A 22,247-nucleotide genomic window follows, 5' to 3' on the forward strand; every position below is an offset into this window, starting at 1 on the left:
AGGAAATTTTGTGTAATTTGTAGAAATAACCAAGTGTATACCAAGGAACTATTTGCTGTTGGTCGCTGAGGCTACTTCCTGAGGTGCACTTCGGCTGTTTACACACATGTGAAAAACACGTGGATTTGAGGGTAGTCTTCTTTGCGGGTAATTTATTTTCATTAATGCCGCGTAGGGTGTTGTTTTTCTGGTGTCGGCAGACGAGATAGGTAACATAGAACGTTTCTGACTGCGTTATTCAGCATCAATTCTGTAAACTGATTTTTAATGATTTCTTTTCCTCTGTAGTAATACATAGTGAAAATAAATACCGGTGTGATACCTTAACTGACAAATACGCAATGAGTATATATATATATATATATATATATATATATATATATATATATTTATATATATATGTATATATATATATATATATATATGTATATATATATATATATATATATATATCTGCTTTCAGCATTAGGCAGGCACATCCATAAAATCATACTTAGGCAGACATATATAGTCCATGTTTAAACTTCAATATTTTTCATCATGCATTCGATCATTTTGTTTAGCTATCACCCTATTTGTACTTTTCAAATCAATTAAAGATAATATACCAAGAATGAAAGATATACAATTTATGATGTCTGCTTAATTTTTCAGATATCCGTAGTAATCCTTAGGCAGACATTGTATATAATTTTATACAATTCCATCGTAAGGTAGACAATATATTTTATATGCGCAGTAGGCCTTGGGCAGACATTGTATATTCATATAAATTTATACAATTCCACCAGAAGGTGGACAGTATTTTCCAAATCAGCTGAAGACTTTAGAGAGACGGCATTTAAACTACAATTATGCAATAAAGTGCACCGCCACGGCACATGATACGCCCGTCACATATTGTTAACATGAACATATCACCATGAAGAGATAGGTATGCATGGAACCAAATGTCATCCTTCCTTTAAGAATCTTACCCACTTTATGGCCTCATGTGACATTGCTTCAAATATTGATAATGTAAGCTTAATGATTTTTAAAAGGATATAAAAACATTTTCCCAAATGTTTTCAATGAAATGATTAAAGTGCAAGATAGCCCTTTATCCAAGCAAACAACTTACAATAAATGGGAGTACTCAAAAAGGTTGATTTATTCAACATATCAAAAAATACATATATCAGTATCTGCCTTTGTCAAATCTTCAAGTATAAAAGTAAAATATGCATGGTGATGTCAATATAAATAAATATAGATTAAAAACGGTTATTTCAAACACTGGTGCATCTCCTATGGTGTAGTTATTAATTAGAAAAAAATAATACATCATATATTTCTCAACTGGTTGTGTTAGACTTGAGAAATGTACATCTGCAGCTTTGTTCATTGTATTTTAAGGAATGAAGAACAATGCACAGCGTAATAAAACATCAAACATTAGTCATTATGTTTATTCTTAGACTGTAAAACTGTCATCTTAGTGAGACATGACAATCTGCACCTTGTTGTTGAGATATAAAATAAAAATATATTTTACAATATCATATTAATTCTTAAACTTTATACCAAATTAACTTTCAAAGTAATGGCTACCAATTAGAACTGTTCTAAAATTTGACAGATCAATTAGAAGGCCAGATTCCTCTGCCCAATTCCCGATTGCAAGAGATATAGATAGCACCTCCTTGATTAGATTGCTGTAACAGAAATCTTCTAAACTCATTAATTAATCTGTAATTTGACAGAATGCAATTTTTCTGTTAGCAAAATGCCTCCTGAATTGCTTGATAATTACACCCATGGGACAAGGGAAATTTCTCTTGTTACTGACACAAAAGAAATAATTTGTTTGTTATATACTGCTGTATAGTACAGTGTATATAATGAAGAATGTGTAGTTTCTTGAATTAACATTTTTTAATATGGTTATTGCAATACTATTTCATCTGTTCAGATTTACACAAATGCCCAATCTGCAGCTTTGTTTATTGTATATCTTTTTTCTGAACAATGCCACAGCCATAACAAAACATCAAAATACTAATCATTAAAATAGGCCTTTATACATATTGCAACCATTTGTTGTCTTAGTGAGAAATGATACTCTGCATATAGGTTGCCGAGAAAAAAAATTAAAAATTATATAGTACAATGTCAAATTAATTTTGAAAATAAAGACTAACCACAACAAACAAATTCACTTTCACAAATAATTTCTGGTATATCTGCAATTAAGAGGCTAAGATCTCTCTGCCCAATTCCCTAGAGATAAAGATAACACCTGCTTGATCATGTTGATCAGAGATGCTCTACACAAAACTCATTAATTAGTCTTGTCAAAATGCCCTTTGCATGCTACTCCCATGGGACAAGTGGAATTTCTCATGTTATTGTTAGAAACAAAGTAAACATTACATAAGCTAAAAAAAGTTGTACAGTATATCATAAAAAAAATATGTGTTTTCTTGATGTAACATTTTTGAATGAGGTTTTCTACAAAACTCTTATATGAGTAGGGATTGTACCAATTATAACATACTTTTTTCAAAAAATCACTTCAACTAAATGTCACAGTGACCTTAAAGTACAGTGCGACACACCTTCTACCTAAGATGCATAAGTTGACCAAGTTTCATGATTCTAGATCAAATAGTTTTCAAGTTATGAGCGGGACAGGGTTTTACCATATTTGGCCATATCTTCTTAATTAAAAGTCACAGCGACCTGGTTTTAATGTGCGACACACCTTCTACCCAAGATGTATCAACTGACAAAGTTTGATTATTCTAGGCCTTATAGTATCTAAGTTATGAGCCGGACACGAAAAAGCTAACAGACGGACGGACGGACGGACGGACAGACGGACGGACATGAAGGCCATAACATAATACGGCCCGTCTTAAGACGGGCGTATAAAAACTGCATGCGATTGATTTCCAGCACAGATGAAATACCAGTCAATTTTCCAAACATCTATAACCTTTGTGTGGCTACTGTTTTTTGGGACAACCTATCTTGGAATACGATTTAATTATTCAAGTTTGCTATCACTGAAATTATACCTGACAATGCATATCCATTCAATTTCCACAAAAAGTTGTAGAACATTTGCCTCTGATAAATCTCTTTATCTATTCAACCAGCTTTTCTGCAGCAATTTTGACTAATTTATAATCTTTACAGAGTCCAACAAATTATCCATAGCAATATTAATTAACTTTGATCATGTTATTCGCATTCATTTAAATAACCACCATCTGCACTGTACACGAATACTGTCATACAAAATAATTACTTTCAAAACAGTACATAAAAGACAATTTAAAAGTTAACTTTAACATGAAATTTATTCATTATATAATTGTTACTTTGTAACAAAAACTGGCATGTCATACAAATCATTTTCAAGTATGGTTGCTGGTCAAATATTAATAAAACATACAGGATTTTCATCCATTTCATGAAAAATTACAAAAGACATAACAATCAGAATTTAATGCATTTCATGAAATAAAAGGCCCACAGGCCTTATTGGGTACATGAGAATTAATTAAAGGTATCACTAGCCCCAAGGATTATGAAATCTTGAGAAAAATTCCTGTTCTGCATACCTAAATTAAATCCTAACATACAAAACAGAATAAAACAAGATGTGTTCATAAAACTTAAATGCCCCGAAAGTGCCTATACAGTCCAGATGATTGATTGTGTATTGTTTAACGTCCCTCTCGAGAATATTTCACCAATAAGGAGACGTTATATATACAACATTAAATAATATGACTACTTTGGACCTGTGTACAGTTAAAACCCTGGGGTTGTGTAAATCACCACTTTGGTATATCCTGTTCTGCTTCTAATAAGCATGCATTTAGTTATTTACCATATCACAATAGTTGCTACTATAATCTTGGCCTTATCCTGGAAACTAAACCCTTGTCCAGGAAATCATGTATTTTACAATTTTTATTAAGGACTACCACATATTAATTTAGTTTCATGTTAATATCAACCTTTAAACAAGAGGCCCATGGGCCACATCGCTCACCTGAGTTATCATATATTTACACATAGGAAATACAGTTTCCCTTATTGTGGCAAAACCTGACACCCCGGGGCCATGATTTCAACAAACTTTAATTTGAACTATGTCATAAAGCTTCAAACTTGAATCTGAACTATGTCAGGAAACTTCGATGTAAATTTGAACTCTTCTGGCTCAATGGTTCTTGAGAAGAAGATTTTTCCTATATAAATACATATAAAATGTGGTTTCCCCTAGTGTGGCCCCACCCGACCCCCAGCGGCCATGATATGAACAAATTTGAATCTGCATTATGTCAGGAAGCTTCCATGTAAAGTTGAACTCTTCTGGCTCAATGGTTCTTAAGAAGATTTTAAAAGATTTTTCCTATATAAACACATATAAAATATGGTTCCCCTATTGTGGCCCCACCCGACCCCTGGGGGCCATGATATGAACAATTTGAATCTGCATTATGTCAGGAAGCTTCCATGTAAATTTGAACTATACTGGCACAGTGGTTCATGAGAAGAAGATTTTTAAATGACCCCACCCTATTTTTACACTTTTGTGATTCTCTCCCCTTTGAAGAAAACCTGGCCCTTAATTTGAACAATTTTGAATTCCCTTCAACTAAGGATGATTTGCATTAAGTTTGAATGAAATTGGCTTACTGGTTCTGGAGAAGAAGATTTTTAAAAAATTTCAGTGTGTTTTTACTGATTTGCTATTATCTCCCCTTGGATAAGGGGGTTGGCCCTCATTTGAACAATTTTGATTCCCCTTCACCCAAGGATGATTTGTGCCAACATTGGTTAAAATTGGCCCAGTGGTTTTGGAGAAGAAGTTGAAAATGTAAATGTTTAACAGACAGACAGACAGACAGACGACGGACAAACAGCGATCAGAAAAGCTCACTTGATCTTTCAGCTCAGGTGAGCTAAAAAGATATTTTATAATTGTGTAACGTAGTTCCACTCTCCTGTGATGTCATAAGATTTCGCAAAGTCAATGATTTGATAAGATTTATGCATGATGGGAACATAAATTTTGTTGAAGTCTTTTTTAATAGTTATTGTAAAATATCTTGTTAACCATAATATATTTCAAAAGTCACGTATGAGTTTCGAAATACCGAATCCAAGAGTAATAACTCCTTTTTCATTAAATTATTTATCAATTTTTTATGCATAGATATCTTTTACTTTTCACAAACATATTGTATATTTTTTTTAAGAAACAGTTTCATGAAATTGTTATGAATACCATTATATCGTTTTAACAAGTTTTTGTGATAATGAAATGTATTTAATGACAATTGTAAATTTCTGACATCAATAACAGGTATATGCGTGCTAATTGATAAATCTTTTTATCAATGCTGCAACATACTTATCTTATCATTTTTATTTGTTACTAAGATAATCATTAATCAAATATAAGATTGAACCTATAACTCTACAGGGGTGGAATTATCTTAAAGGCATAGGGTCTAAGATATTGGTGAAATGTTGCATGTTCCAAAAAGGTGGCGAAATTTAAGATCATATTAACTAGAAAATCACACAAAGTTCTTCAGAATGTTTACAAACACATTGGATAACGATAGTAATTACAAAATAATTCCCTGTTCTCATTTGCCTAAATTGGTACCCTGTTGATTTCGCATCTCTTATGTTTGTGTGTAGCCATCAATCAGCAGGGTACCAGTTTAATATATTGTCCTCCTGACAAAATTTTTAAATAGGGCTAAAACGTCAAAATGACTTAAATTTCAAAGCGCTGCAGCTATAGATAACTCATAATTAATACTACAAATTTGTTTTTTGGAGTTCTTCTTGCAAAATATTGTGATGTCATTTTTTAGATAAAAGATAGATCCTATGCCCTTAACACATATGCACTATGTATACCAAGTTTGGTCTTACCCTAGAGTCAGAAACCCTACCCCATGGATTACGACATCTACATTTTTAGTAAAGGCCTTCCTCCTCTACCTGACTATGCATACGTTTTTCTTACAAAATGTTCAATTGTTACCTGAATTTACTCAGAAGACAGGTCACCAGAGATTACCTATATGACCTAAAATTCTTATCAAAAACCAAAATTGTAACCATATAAAAACATTCAGGTAAGACATCAATGTACATTTGAATTACTGGTGCATTACTACCCTAACAAGTATAGCATTGCCTCATTATTATCAAAAATTATATTTCAATACATTTGAAAATGAATACACTATAGGTCCAACAATTATGCCTTAAAGCAGCATCATTAAGTCAAAGAGCACAATATATCATCTCAATAAGACAAAACACAAGAGAACATTCTGAACTCAGATAATATACATATGAATCAAACTGTAGTGGTCATTTATCAACATATTTTCAAAACAATTATATTTAAAGAGAAAATATCATAGGCAGTAATGCTCACATGAGATAGTCATAAACACTAAACGAAAATCCTATAACAATACAGTTTCAACAACAGAGCACTTAGTTCTTTTGCATGGCATATATTATGAACATGGTAAACCAGGATTTACCTTTTATATGTATACCAAAACCAATGACAGTGTATATTTTGTGATCATTTGAACTACATTTCTCTGAACAAAATTCTAAACAAAACATGTCAACAGAACATACTAGGTTTTGAATATTCAAAATGGTAATGGATTCGTTTGTACCTTCCAGTTTCAGACCAATTTTTAAATTTGGTAATTATGAAAGGCTTTAAAGAAGAGGCCCAACGGCCACATCACTCACCTGAGTCACCTTAGCTCATATTTAAATATTTTCCCTATATAATTGTAAGTAAAACTTTGATCCTCCCTTTTGACCCCATCCTACCCTGGGGGCCATGATTTTAACAAACTGAAATCTGAAATATATGTCAGAGATCTTTCATGTAAATATCAGCTTTTCTGGCTCAGTGGTTCTTGAGAAGAAGAGTTTCCTTATATATTCGTATGTAAAACTTTGATCCCCTAATGTGGCCCCATCATACCCCCAGGGGCCATGATTTAAACAAACTTGAATCTGCATTATGTCAGGAAGCTTTCATGTAAATCTAAGCTTTTCTGGCCCAGTGGTTCTTGAGAAGAACAATTTTAAACATTTTTCCTATATATTTGCAGGTAAAACTTTGATTCCCAATTGCGACCCCCATCATACCCCAGGGGCCATGATTTGAACAATCTTGAATTTGCATTATGTCAGATAGCTTTCATGTAAATCTCAGCTTTTCTGGCTCAGTAGTTCTTGAGAAGAAGAATTTTAAAGATTTATCCTATATATCAGTATGTAAAACTTTAATCCCCTATTGTGGTCCCATCCAATCCCCGGGGGCCATGATTTGAACAAACTTGAATCTGCACTATATCAGGAAGCTTTCATGTAAATTTCAGCTTTTCTGGTCCAGTGGTTCTTGACAAGAAGATTTTTAAATGACCCCACCCTATTTTTGCATTTTTGTGATTATCTTCCCTTTGAACGGGACACGGCCCTTAATTTGAACAAACTTGAAAGTCCTTCACCCAAGGATGCTTTGTGACAAATTTGGTTGAAATTGGCCAGTGGTTCTTGAGAAGAAGTCGAAAACGTGAAAAGTTTACGACAACGACAGACAACGGACAAATTTTGATCAGAAAAGCTTACTTGAGCTTTTGGCTCAGGTGAGCTAAAACCTGTGTAAAAAATATCATCTGTTTACAGAAATTCCATGATATAAGCACTACATCTATCATTTCTATTCATTGTGTGACCCAACAAAAATGGTTTTATTTACTTCAGATATATATTGCTTTTGAAAAAATATAGGGTCCTTGGGGTAATTTATCAAAAATGTATACATTTGTTGGAGATTTAATTTGCCTGAAAAATCACAAAAGACTAGATTTATCAAGATATTGGACTAAGCAGTAAGCACTTTTAAAGTGTAAAATAACCAACATTTGAATTTCCAATTTTCTATATTCACAAGAATCGATCCTGAGGCAACCAGAATGGATGGATATCATAGCTCCTGTGTCCAAACACACTGAAGATTTCATAAATTTCCAAAAATGTTCTCCCTCCTTTGTTCTTGTCTTTGCCAGAGGTCTTTCTTCCTGTAATATTATATACATGTACTACATTTATCACACCTAAGTGTCTGTACAATATGCTTAGCACTTTCAAAAAGATGACTTTCCCGAAATCTGAATTGATATTACTACATTACATAATCTATACATGTATGTTATTGAAAGGTAAATATGGGATATCAGAACTAGAAAATTTTGGAACTCTTCAGGAAAAGAAGTTACGAAAATTATACGTCACTTGGGAAACTCTTGTATACAAATTAGTGATGGCTAAAGACAACTCATTTCTGATATAAAAATATATGCCTGGTTTAAAAATTATTTTTCAGAATGTTGCAAGTGAATGTCCTTGTACTAAAACATGAGTTATTGGATTAAATTTCTGATGTTTGGTAGCAGAGATAAACACAAAAGAAAAAGTCTATTTCCTACACCGTATGCACTTGTATGGATATTTACTTTATAAGATTTTCTTGAGTTATAACAACCAACCGTTATGAAATGATATAAAAAATCACAATAAATTATTTATAAATATATCTCCAGAAATGTACATATACATGCAGCAACATGTAACCCCCCCCCCCCCCCCCCCCCCCCCCCCCCCGTTTTCCTGAGATTGCGTTAAATTATCACATACAATATTAAAGTTTGTTATTAGTACATGCAAAGATCGATTCATTAGCTGGTCACTTGATATAGTAGCGGTGAATAGTACTGGAAATGTAAGGCTAGATTGATTTCAACTCATGAACAGAAGAATACACACCCCCCCCCCCCCCCCCCTCCCTTGAACTGTGACTAAATACATTGGTATCATGTCACAAAGGGTGCAACGATTAACCAAGACACGGTATATCACTGTAATATTATACAACTGTTCGATTCACAATATTTTACTATACCGCAGTTTGGTATTCTGTATCTGGATTAATTTGAACTGTCCAATTTGGCTTTAAGATTACATGTATGTTGTAACAAGAGTACCACCAATGGTTCATAATATGCCCGTGAAAAGCTAATATAAGGTGTTTCCTTACATTATGATTTGTAGAACATGGCTTCAAGTAGTATCAACAATCAATGTCAGGGTGTGACATACTTTCTTTGCATCATAAAAACAGATCAATCATGTACTCTCTATGTAATATTTTCATTTGGCATAAGGTGTATGTGTACCAAGTTTGATGGTACCAGCTCCAATGGTTCAGTCTTTATCCTGCTACTACTATCTTGACCTTTGATCTTGAGAAACAATCGACATTCTCCACTTGGCAAGAAGTGTATGTGTACCAAGTTTGACAGTCTTAGCCCCAACAGTTCAGTTTGTATACTGCCTACAAGGTTTTCCTACTAAGTGATACTGTGAACTTGACCTTGAAAAACAATAGACATCTTCTCATCATGGTGATCGAATGTACTAAGTTGCAATATCCTGGAGTTTATGGTTTGGTCTGTATCTTGCCCACAAAGTTTTCCTACTTAGTGATACTACGACCTTAACCTTTGATTTCTGACCTTGAAAAATGTTAGGCATCTTCCTCTCATTATGGGGATCAAATGTACCAAGTTGCAAAATCCTAGATGTTACAGTTCAGTATGTATCTTGCCCAAAAGGTCTGGACAGACAAATGGACGATGGTTACCATAATACACCCTGTCCAAATAAAGATGGTTTCCGGAAATGGAAAAATGTGGTGCCAGTGAATTATTTCTCACCCTGTGAACCATTAATCCCAAATACGGGAGCATTTTGGACATGCAGTTGTAACAGTAAGGTGCAATTCAATGATACCAAAACCAGTGTCATTGTTCATTAGTTATCATTCATATTGATACACTTGTAGCATGTTAAAAGTATCATGATACGTATTGTATTGTCAAGTCTGTATCATACAATGTATCGTATCATGAGGCAAGCGTATCGTTGCACCCCTACATGTTACCATGTTTAATACCAGTATTGAATATTAGTATAATAGTTTGATCTTTCACAGTTCATACAGTTGTCTCATATAGTTTTTTTTTAAGGAATGAAATAATCTTATTCAAAACTCTATAATTTTCAGACCTCTCTCACCGAGTACAGAAAAATACTTGTGTGATTAACAGATTTCATTCATATTTTTAAGACTTTCCACCTTTCTGTGGAAAGTCCTATTGTTATTGTTCTGTTTATTATTTTCCTACCGTCAAAATTTTTTTTCGTCTTCAGACTTATTGAAAACTTTAAAGTTCACTTCTTGAGAAACGAATACATTTCAACCTGCGTCATGGAGCTTTGACCCCTTACGGAGTTATCTGACCTTTGGCAGAAATCATTGTTATCGCTACTACTTTTTAACCGTAAATAATAGGAGGATGAAACCTTTACAGGTCAATTAGTAGAATCGAAGAACTTTAAATGAAGGGATTAGCTGACCGTCAAAAGGAGTTAATGCCCCTTATGTTTCGCGATTTCTACCTAAAAAATTGATGACTCCTAAAGTATTCGTCGTAGAGAGACGGAACACACTGGAATGGGTTGTGTGACCTTGACCTTGAAAAGTAGGTCAAGTGTCAAAGGTCATCCAGAATGGCGAGAAAATGGCACTTTTTATACTCTCTTTCCCTCTTCAGATAGCATCGAAATATCACATGGGTCAGCAAGGAATTCTCGATTGGTCTCGATATCATGAATTACAACTCTAAAACTTTGACCACACTGCGAATGTCGGCGACTCGCATCGAAAACCCTGTTATCGCTACTCCTACTAGACCGAAAGTCATGGAGACGTGAGACCTTCGCCTACGAATTCACAATAAAACACTCTCGCACAGAGAAGTTGACACAGGGAAACCGAGAACCCTGAAGCACGGTTCTCGCCCCGAAAGTCTCTGACGTTCTCATTCGAGCCCACAACTTTTTCACGGATCTAGATAGACACGCGGGACCACTTGTGCGAAGCCCCGTGACTTCTCTCACCTTCAAAATGAGGTCAAGGTCAATCTTTCCCTCTCATGAAGTTTTCGAGGTTTGACCATGAAAGTGGGTCAAGGTCAAAGGTCAAGGCCACACATCAAGGGGCCAGTCTCCACGAGCAAGGCAAACCCACACATCACGCCTATCGTCCCAAAGGAAGAAATCCCCCACCCTTCAAGTGATCTGTATGTTAGATCAGTTGTTTACACCATTTTGACCGGTCACATGCCCAACAAAAGGATTCTAGCTAATCTGATCTACACATACACATCTGACCTACATGTACACCCATTTTCACCATTTCTTGACTGTCTTGTAAATCAAATATTTCCATTTGCATTCAAGAAAAAACATGTGCCAGATTCCATTAATGTCTGCCTGCATCAACATAAAAACTAAGTTAAGTTGTTGGTTTTTTTTATGATAATGATGATGCAACTTTACTCGACAATTGAACTCCTTGACATTCCATCCCGACTGTCATTGTAAACAAATAAACACTTACCTGCAGGGTCAGATGGGATGCAGTATTCCTATTCTCCGTTCAGATCCTACACTCAAAAACTTTACCTAATTCACCAGCCGCCATTTTGTTTGGGGTTCTTTTTCACAGCCTAAATCCATATGCATGCCTCCTTGGGTGAAATGACTGAAAGACATTGTCTCCGTGAATTAGAACACATAGGATGAGCAATTACAAACTGTATATCAAATTCCACAATCCATAACACACATGGTAAAATCCAGTGCACAGACTCCTACCATCTTCTCAACATGAGGCTCATAGTCCCAGCATGCATGAGCAGAGTGTCAGCACTACATGTGTAATCTCTGAAAATGTCACTTCCGGTTTCTTTACACCTCCAAATATCATATCTAACAGGTCTAAAGTCACCCCCAAACACCTGCACAAGTCCTATTACACTTTTACCCGATATGTGCTGGCTATCCAACACCCACACCCCTTTTTTTCAAATATTTGACCGGTACTATCGTGCGAAACCAAGGCCTCAATCTCCAACACTTCAACACTCAAGGCGGCAAATTTGAATTTCTTTTCTATCCAAATCAAATTGTTTAGCATTTGAACACTACTGAAAAACCGGTAGAAGGTGGGAAGCCCTCTAATTGTTCGTGAACAATTAGGATCACTAGTTATTGATATTTTCCTTTTGCGATTAATGAATTTGAAATGTGGAATTAATTAAAAGATTATTTACGCAACCCCAGCCTCGATCTATTCAGATGTCCTGCTTTTACAGCCTTTCCATTGGAACACATCCCAATCTTGATCAATACAAAGACATAACAATATAAAAATTAATTTCTTTCACACTTATGCATCAAACGATGTGAAACTTGAACTCAATCTGTAGTTACTGCACTACAAGTTTCAATGAATTCTCGCAAGCATTATGCAAAAATATCTGGAAAACCAATGGGACAGACTGATTGACAGAGAGGAAACCTAAAATCCACTTTCGTTTTATAAACCGGTAGGGGACTAATAACTGGAATTAGTCTTTGAACTTTATATGTTTATTTTCCTTGATTTTTTTAATTTTTAAAATATTTCATTTCAAGCAGTCTGTTGTGATGTAATGGTGATATGTGATATATAACCTTAGATGTAAATTATGTTCCCTACCTGTTCTGCCTCTAACTCTTCCATTTCAACTAATGATGTTCATGATTGTTCCTCCTAGAAACAAAATTTTACACATACATGTACATAATGCATTATACAGGTTTTAACACAGTAATGGTACAATGATAAGCAAGAGCCTTGGCTACAATCTCCTAAAACATACAAGATTTAATCAAAAGTTATTTTAGTTTTTGTCTCTGTGTCATATTCTCCACTTTATCTTATATGTTACCCCTCTTAGCAGGACCTCATTTTATTTTGTATGTATATATGTTACCCCACTTAGGAGGACAATATACACTTGCACACATACAATTACAGACCACTTTCTTAATATCATCAACCTATTTTTTCAATGCCATATTTTTCATCTTCCAAAACCTACATGCTTATAATATATATGCATATATACATGTATATACATTTTCTACTTTAGGTACACTTGTCATTGATCCCCAATTGTCACTTCTGATTGATTTCATAGAGACTGTTGCAATGTGATGGTGAGGTATAATCTTAGATAAAAATTATGTTCCCTACCTGTTCTGCCTCTAACTCTTCCGTTTCCACAAATGATGTGCAGGATTGTTTCTCCTAGAGACAAAATTTTACAAATCAAACACATACTTGTACATAATGCATACTACAGGTTTTAACACAGTAATGTTGCAATGATATGCAAGAGTTTTGGCTACAATCCCCAAAAACACACACGATTTAAAGTCCTTTTTGTCTTTGTCTCCATGTCATATTCTCCATTTTATTTTACATGTATATATGTTACCCCTCTTAGGAGGACAGTATACATTTGTACACACACATGTACACAGATGCTGTTTGTGCCCTTAGTACTTTCAACATTGTCACTTTTTCTTAGCCAATATTTTTTTTTAATTTATCAACATTTTATTTGTGAATTCCATTTCAATCATCTACCAAAACATATCCAAGCATCTGCATTTTCCATTTTTGGAGGCCCGGCTATGTACATGTGTGTGTTTGTTGACTATTATAAAACGGGGGTTTTTTAAAATTAATTTTTCTGCAAGTACATGCATACTTTAGACAAGATTTTATGTAAAACACACACAAGGAAAACATAAAGTCAGCAATCACAACCTGAACACGGAACAAGAAATCAGTGGAATGTATACCTGCATACTGCATGTTTAATACCATTTATGCAGATTCAAGGTAGCTCTACCCTTATGCGACTCATCAATACTAATGGTTGAAAATGGAAACACTGTATTAATTTCCACTCGGTATAGTTTGATTTTATTAATAACCAAAGCAAATGTATGTGTTGCCACCTTTTTTAAGATGTCAAACATATAAGAACAGAAGTATAGGTCAACATCAAAAACACACACATTTTCGTAAAGCAGAGTAATAAAACATGAGAAAAATGTGTTAAAATGACAAATTTTTAATGTCAACCATATAGAAAAACAGTTTATTTATAAATATTTGACCTATTGAGTGCCCCTACCACCCCTAAAAAAAATCCAGGGCCTTTTTTCAACTCTCAAAAATTAAGCCCCCCCCCCTCCTTGAAATACAGTACTACTCACCTTTCTGATAACAGAGTTTTTGTTTTTAATCTTTCTAGCAATCTCTTGGTTCCGCACTGAATTTCATAATACATGGTATCTCTAGTTCACCAATACCGGTATCTTAGGAGTAGTGATAGTTTCCATTTACAATGCATTCCAAAGCCCCCCCCCCCCCCCCCTCCTCCAATGTTGTTAAAAAGAATGCTACAACTTTACTTATTTTTCGAGGCACGTGTCCAACTACTGCACCGTCCTCTACAACAGCAATCGCAGCAGTGCTCGACCTGGGCTTAACCATTTTCGCCAATGGCGAATTTTTTTCAAAGTTGGCGAAAAAAAATTCAAAGTGGCGAAAATCCCTTTTTGCAATAAATTGTATTTTAAAATCTATCTTGTGATTTCCTTTGTCAGTGACACATTATCGCCAGTTTGTTTATGCAGTCAAAATTTGTTTATTCAGTCAACGCGTGCGACCGGAAATCTTGTGTCGTTCCAGTGCACACAGAGCTGGTCACAAGGCCAGATAATAGCCTCAGGTAATGTATGGCTGCAAAAAAGTCGGTGATTATGTAATAAAGTACATCGGACAGCTATGTACCCTGCTGTGGTCAATTGTTTAACATTTAAAGTCTTATTCATTATTGTGTTATCATTTCCACATTAATGTCAAGAACCGACCAGTAATTAAATTGGCCGTATTATTGTGTATAATGTATATACATCAATTGTTTGTTTTTGTGACCAAGCTCGTTGATTACAAGATTTTGATTTTGATGTGTTTGATTTTAGTTCGAATATTTCATAAACAATGCGGTCGGTCACCATTGATATGGACATAGCAATTTTAATAAATAATTTTCTTTGAAGTTCAGTGCGCAACAGTATAAAAATGCTAATCTCATAAGACTATGCACCCCATTCTATTTTGACACTAAACTTGTAGCTTCTGACCCTAGTCAGTCTAAATTTCAAAAGATATCTATGTTTGGCTTTACAGTCAACCCCACCTGCTCAAACATCCGATTCTGTCCAAATTGCAAAATCTTCCATACCAAAACGGAAATTTAATAGGGAATGGTTGAGATACGACTCTAAATTGGGCTTGATGTTTTGTGACATCTGCATTTCGGGCAATGTACACAATGTTTTCACTGAGGGGTGTAGCATCATGAAGTTTATATATGATTTATTATCTGAGTTTTGATTTCCATAATAGAATTTATCAAACAAATCAACTTATTATTTCAGAAAGAAGTGTTTAGGTATGATAGCTGGATATGATTAAGTAATGTAACTGATTCAAAATGCTAAAATCAGTGTAATGAATAAAATAATATGATCTATATAATTGTAAAGCATGAGATTATTTGCGCTGCGCCGCACCCCGAAAAAGTGGCGAAAGGGAATTTTGGTCCAGTGGGAGCACTGAATAAGGGTTAAACTTCAGAGTCGACATGTTTCTTCCAAGCAATATAGTCTTGTTTGGATCCAGTTTTTCCAGTTCTGATATAACTGCCTGATACTGTACAATGTAGGTGTCAATCTGTGGGAATCTGTTTCCACATAACTGCTGTATAATCTGGTACCTTGCTATTGGCAGGCACAACAAGGAAGCTATTCCTGCAGTGATGTCCAACACTTATCCGCATGTGTCACTGATGCCACTATCATTGATGAATCTGATGGCAGTGATGATAGCATTATTGAGGAGTAGGAATATGGATTCTTGTCAATCTGATTCATGTCACCCTTGCCATAAATTTTTGCTGTACATATTATATCATCCTGAAATTCAAATTACTCCAGTATTATATCATTAATTTATCAAAACTATATCATAAATGAAAGGTGAAGATAACAAACAGTGATCAATCTCATAATTCCTACAAGCAATACAAAATAGATAATTGGGCAAACACGGACCCCTGTATTATAATATTCATATAAAAGTTGTACTTTCATGCCCTCATGTATTTTCATTGATATAGAATTCAGAAAAATTACATTTATGTATTCGGTGGGAGATTGACATGTCTCCAACTAAACAACAGAGGACAGTTTAGCTACATGTACATTTCTGCATAAATAATTATATACACAAACATTTCATTTGAATTTGATTCCCCATCTAATAATTTTTGTTGTAGCTAATGTCGATATATTATCTTACTTCACAATTATCAGCAAATTCACAAAATATTTTTATCTTTCACACTCTTTCTTGTGGTAGATGTATGGAAAAATTTAATATTCAATAATATAAAGGAGATTTAAGCTAAAAAAAAATTATTTGCTTAAATCATGGTAGTACTCATGAAATTCAACATTCTCTGAGTGATTCTATGTCTAATCCCAATGCAGGCATGTAAGTTGTAAGCGTAATTGTTGAAATTAAGTTTGACATGTTTACAATTTATCTTGAAATAAGGCATATTTAAATTATAAAACCAAACTCTTCTTATGATTTTCCTGGCTTAATGGTGCTTTTAAGTATTTACAAATTATTGAATGTAAAAATCATTCCGACTTTTCTAATCCATGTTTCCGCGTAAGGCCAAAAAATATATATATATGTTAATTGGTTTCCACTTTCCCGACCTACCCTAATCAAAAATTTCTGTTGACCCTAACACATTTTTTTCTATTCTCACAGATTTTGCAAATGTCATCACTACAACAAGAATATATTTATTGACTTATGAAGTTATTTATTATGCACTAATACCAGACAGATTCCAAAACACAGAAACAGTTTTTGTTTACAGTAAATTGAAGAAATGTATCGATTCATCATATAACTTTTATTTGATTACTAAATAATCACTAAGTTAAGTTTAAACATAGTAGAATACTAGAATACCAAATCATTCGAAAATTATTCAACCTATAACCCCCCACAGGCCTACATGTTACCCCAGAGACATATACCATTATGGAAATATACATCTATATACAATTATATGTCTCTTTAACCTATACAAATACTTTTTAGACCATACAATGATACATGGAAAGTTCAAAGTGTAAAGTGAGTCAAACATCATGTAAGAAAATTCAAATAGACCCGAGAAGGTCATGCACTCGGAATTGAAAATGGCATGATCGTTCGATCGTGAAACAGCTGATTTTTCTGATCAGCTGATATACATACAATTTTAAATCTTAACAATATAAATTATAATAGATAAACAATAAATATATGTTGACAACAGTTAACAGATTTGTTGTGGGATTTCCAACAGCCCAATGCGTGAATATTATGAGTTTATGTCAACACACCACATGCGCACCATACTATACGTTCCACGCGACTTGTTTATTATTTTTAAGAGCAATTGGTACACCTATTTGGTTATACAGTTTAACGAGTAGAGGTGAAGTATATTCATATTTCTAAAACTTACGTTGAAATGCGATGAGTACATCCTCTGCAACTTCCACGAACAGCGCAAACAGACTAACAGCGCCGCGTGTGAAAATGGCCGAATGAAGGATTGAAAAATATGGTGTGCCATTCGGGCTATAAGTAAAATAACCTTCTTGCGTATTTGGGAAAGAAAATTTCTTTTTCAAGATCTTATTATATATTAAACCACTCATTGCATAATCATGTTTTACAATACGTTACCACTTCTAATAATATATAGCGACGTTGTATGACGCAATCTTAAAAAGTAGCGCAAATTATAGGATTTATACTAGTAATGTAAACCTAAAAATTGTGTTCTTTCACCAACTCTACATATAAAAACCAGTACATTACAGGAAAAGAACATGTTAGAGAATATTTCTAACAAAAAAATTATTCACTTTGGACGTTAGGCCGAATTTTGATAAACATGTTCTTAGTCCTTTGTATCACTCTTGTTAATCCAGCTAGCTAAGCAGCCTATGGGGGATTACAGGGCAGCCACCCAAGCTTCGACATACCTACTGGGTTTATTCAGCATATTAGGGCAAGGTCAACTATTCAATTCAGGCCAAATGTCTCACGGCTGGTAGTGCTGTATATTTATTAAAGTTTAATTCTAGCAGAGTAGCTCCTCTAGTTAAATGTAAGACATCCGAGGTCAGGTCATGGTCAATGAAGCCAATTCTTTTATCAATTTTTGAAATTATGCATTTCACCTGCAATCAATATGACTAAATCCATGCGTACATCTAGCACGTGTACATCAACATTATCAAATACGAATCAAATATTATATCGAATATAAATAACAAGGTTACCAAATGTAAATAAATAACAAGATTATCGAATATAAATCAAACTTTTCGCATATAAATATTAAGATTATCGAATATAATTAAAATTTTCTCATATGAATAACAAGATTATCGAACATGATTAAAGAGTTTCGTATATAAATCAAGATTTGTATAATATTGCAACGTTTTACACACCGTAAGTGTAGCTGTTCAATGCTGAATTTTTATATGCATACATACAGTAGTACATGCAACAAAATGTTGTCTGTATAATTGTCATTTGATAAAGCCAATTAAAGTACATGTACCAGAGTAAAACATATCTATGAGATACACATGCTATAGCTTAAATACCTTGTATACTGGTTTTAAAAATCATTTTAATTTAGATCATTTAAAAAAGCAATAGCAACATTTCACGTTTAGCTAGACGTAGGTTGTGTACATTGATGTCGCGTCATTGCGCGACAAAATCACATGGGACATTTATTTGGACATTAAGTATCTTTTTGTTTTCCTAAATGGACGCGGGATAAAATGAAATGCTGTATATTCTATATAGTAAATTTTATGTACTTTCTGTAAGTTATATTCATTAAAATATTCGCGTTGGAATAATACTTAGAAATAAGACATAAAATGGTAGAATTGTTTAAAAAGCGCGGTATTTGTAGAATAAGGACATTTCACTGGACACCGATAAAATCAATCTACTTCATGGATATACTCAGAATTATTAAATACTGGCATTCACTGTGTTCCATGATATATTTACATTATAAATGTAACAAGGATAGTCAACTTCCCCCTGCATTAGGCATGCTACTGGTCATGATGATTTGCATTTGCAGTCTATCTACAAACACGGGACACCACTGTCTTTGCCATTCTTAAGGTCGCTATATCAATTCTATGAACTAAATGTTTAAAGTAATTGGTTTATGGTTTTTAGATAAGGACGTCACAATCATACACCAATTCTTACGTTATTTGGGATAAAATCAATCATTTTATTAATTTGTGGATAAAGCGTATGCGTATTTCATATAACGCGGGACAGCGAAAAATGACATCTGCGTGTATCATAACTCCGTTATTGATAATGAAATGCTTGTAAATTATATTTTATATAAGCTATTATCATTATTTATATATTTTCCTTGCCATTGATGTATAAGACTTTAATAATCCACAAACTATACATCTGTGTAAACACAGCGGAAGCATTTTCTAATACACGTATGAAAGTAACACCAGTATCGTGCGCGACTTCTATCCAAGAATTCAACCCTTATATTATGTACTTGTACCAAAACGGCGTTTTAAATATCTGACACTGTTCTTAGCATCTATACTGACTTTGTACATAGGTGGAAATTATATGTTGGGGCGTTTTTCCTTGGGGGAATATTTATCCCGGGCCCGTTTTTCCGAAGTCTATGCGGGGGGGGGGGGGGGGGGGGGGTCTATCCTACAACCCCTGTTCTTAGTATCCGAATACCTGGCGTGATCTAGGCAAGTCAAACCCCGTGCTTTCCATGACGACTGAATTATCGCCATGTTGTCACTTGCTGCGTGGTCACTGAGAATGGAAATGGGAAACAGTTATATACTTTATATAGTAATTGCGGTTAGGGTGGGGGTGCAACTTCATGATTGATTAATTGTATCTTGTTTAACGCCCCTTTTGATAATTTATCACTCATGTGGAGAAGTCACCAAGACCAGAGAAGGGCTTCAAATTTAGGCCTTTGCTCTGAGCTTACCGCCAATGAGCAGTGAGGGTTCTTTAGCGTGCCACATCTACTGTGACACGAGACATCCGTTTTTAAGGTCATCTCCGAGGACCCGTGACATTCACACCTGATGTGGAGTCTTTGGCGATGGAACTGTCACTACCTGTTTTAACGACTTAGGTTTGTCGCAGACTCGAAGCCGGGATTCGAACAAAGTTTCTGAAACCTCCTAGATTTTAAAATTTTTATAGGGCTTGAAATATGTCCTAGATGCAGTAGTAATCTTTACTATTGTCTGTCAATATTTAACCAGGTGAAATTAATAAAATGACGCAAATTTTAAGGGGTTCAGAGAAAACATGTAAGTTCTCCCGATATAAAGGTAATTCAATAAATCAAAAGATTTTGTCGTTTAAATTTTCGAGAGTGTAGGAAATTATTGCTTCTTTTATCGTTTACATTATTTCTAAACGAGAGACCAAAAGTTACACCAAATTAAAAAAAAATTAGGAGGAAGGGTGGGGGTAAAGTACATAGACCACGTGAATATCAGCCTCGTCGTCTTGATATAGAACTTTATATTTACAACGATACGAATACTTTGTAATATAAATTCAAATCTTTTAAGGAATTTAACGAAAAAATGTCAATGCAGAAGCTGAGGGTGAGTGGCTGTAATCTATGTTGTTAGAGCATCGCGCTCAAAATCATACGGCCTCTCACCTCTGTCATCGCGGATTCGAATCTCTCTTGCGCCGGTAAGTGAGAAAGTTTCCCAGTTTACTTGCGGAAGGTCGGTGGTCTCTTCCCAGGTGCATTGTATCTGGGTTCTCTCTTCCACCAATAAAAACTGGGCGCCACCAGATAACTGAAAAAATGTTGAGTGTGGCGCAAAGACATCAATCAATCAATCAATATGGTGTGAAAAGCTCAAAATGAATACGCATAAGTTAACTCAATAGTCCACCACGGGTTCAATGAAAACACGTGAGATTTCTACACGATGTATACGATATGGAGACGATAATGCTATCTTTAAGGAGGTATGCTACACCAGAGAAATTTGATGTAGATGAAAAGTGTAGGATATGTACAAAAATATTTTGAATATGAAAATTTTCAAAGGACCAGAGCCACAAAGTACTAAAATTGGCCCTTTCACCAAAATAAATGAGACTTTCACAGACGATGCTCTAGGATTTATAGGTCATAGAACAATTTATTTTATAACAATATCTTTATTAGTTTTCGTTTTACAGTCGTTTAAACTTTGTGTTGTTTTTCAACAGAAAAACTATATAACGTCATGATGTTGACGTTATGAGAATCACATTGTAATACACAAATAATGGACGCATAGGTTAATATATATTTTTTGGGCTTATTCTGATTGTAAATCACAACTGTTAAAATATTAGGAACTTGTATATTTTCTATCACGATGTTTAAATTTGTGATATATTGCCCCCCCCCCCCTTCCCACTACATAACACTACAATTTTTTCCCCGCTGTATTGGACATACATGTAATTGAAAAATCGTGATCAAAAATTAAAATTCCTTGCAGTGAAAGGACCACAGCAAACAGTATTGTTTTACCGTCTATCTCAAAGACGAGTTTATATTTTCAAGTTGCATATATCTATTTGTATCAACTCCCATTAAAATTGATATAATTGAGGATAAAAAAAAAAAGAGAGAGACAACTGTATAATTTTGATTAAACTTGAGTTATTATAGTAACTAATTACAAAAATGGAGTTTTCAAACTATTTTTTTAAAAAATAAAACACGGTGGACCTTGAAAATTGTCGGCACCTCTGAAGTCTTAATTTTCTGAGCGAGGTAGACATTTAAGTCCACGGAGATCTGACATCTGTGCCTCCTTTGTGCCACCGTGCACCTTCGTGTGATAAAAAAAAAAATATTAAGCGAAATATTAGTGGGTGAAAATTAAAACGTATAAAACGGCGACTTGTATATATTCATATCATTTAATGATATATATTATTGTAA

The 22,247-nt window shown here is 34.3% G+C and overlaps 1 protein-coding gene and 1 long non-coding RNA gene across 3 annotated transcripts in view; one reads left to right on the forward strand and one right to left on the reverse strand.

The window, feature by feature from the left end:
* LOC125676160 (uncharacterized) overlaps positions 1–22,247 on the forward strand; it is a 46,823-nt gene that overhangs the window by 217 nt on the left and 24,359 nt on the right. For both annotated transcript variants that reach the window (XM_056159587.1, XM_056159588.1), the window contains exons 2-3: positions 24–147; positions 655–713. The gene's annotated coding sequence lies outside the window, so the exon portion shown is untranslated. The remainder of the gene's footprint in view (positions 1–23; positions 148–654; positions 714–22,247) is intronic.
* On the reverse strand, positions 2,044–17,778 carry LOC130053055 (uncharacterized). Its single transcript, XR_008801507.1, has 6 exons — positions 17,691–17,778; positions 15,873–16,071; positions 13,271–13,324; positions 12,731–12,784; positions 11,588–11,731; positions 2,044–8,144 (listed from the first exon to the last, which is right to left on the reverse strand). It is a non-coding gene; the product is annotated as an uncharacterized LOC130053055 (long non-coding RNA).

This window comes from Ostrea edulis, chromosome 3 (assembly GCF_947568905.1).
Source record: "Ostrea edulis chromosome 3, xbOstEdul1.1, whole genome shotgun sequence".
In the NCBI taxonomy this organism is placed as follows: domain Eukaryota; kingdom Metazoa; phylum Mollusca; class Bivalvia; order Ostreida; family Ostreidae; genus Ostrea; species Ostrea edulis.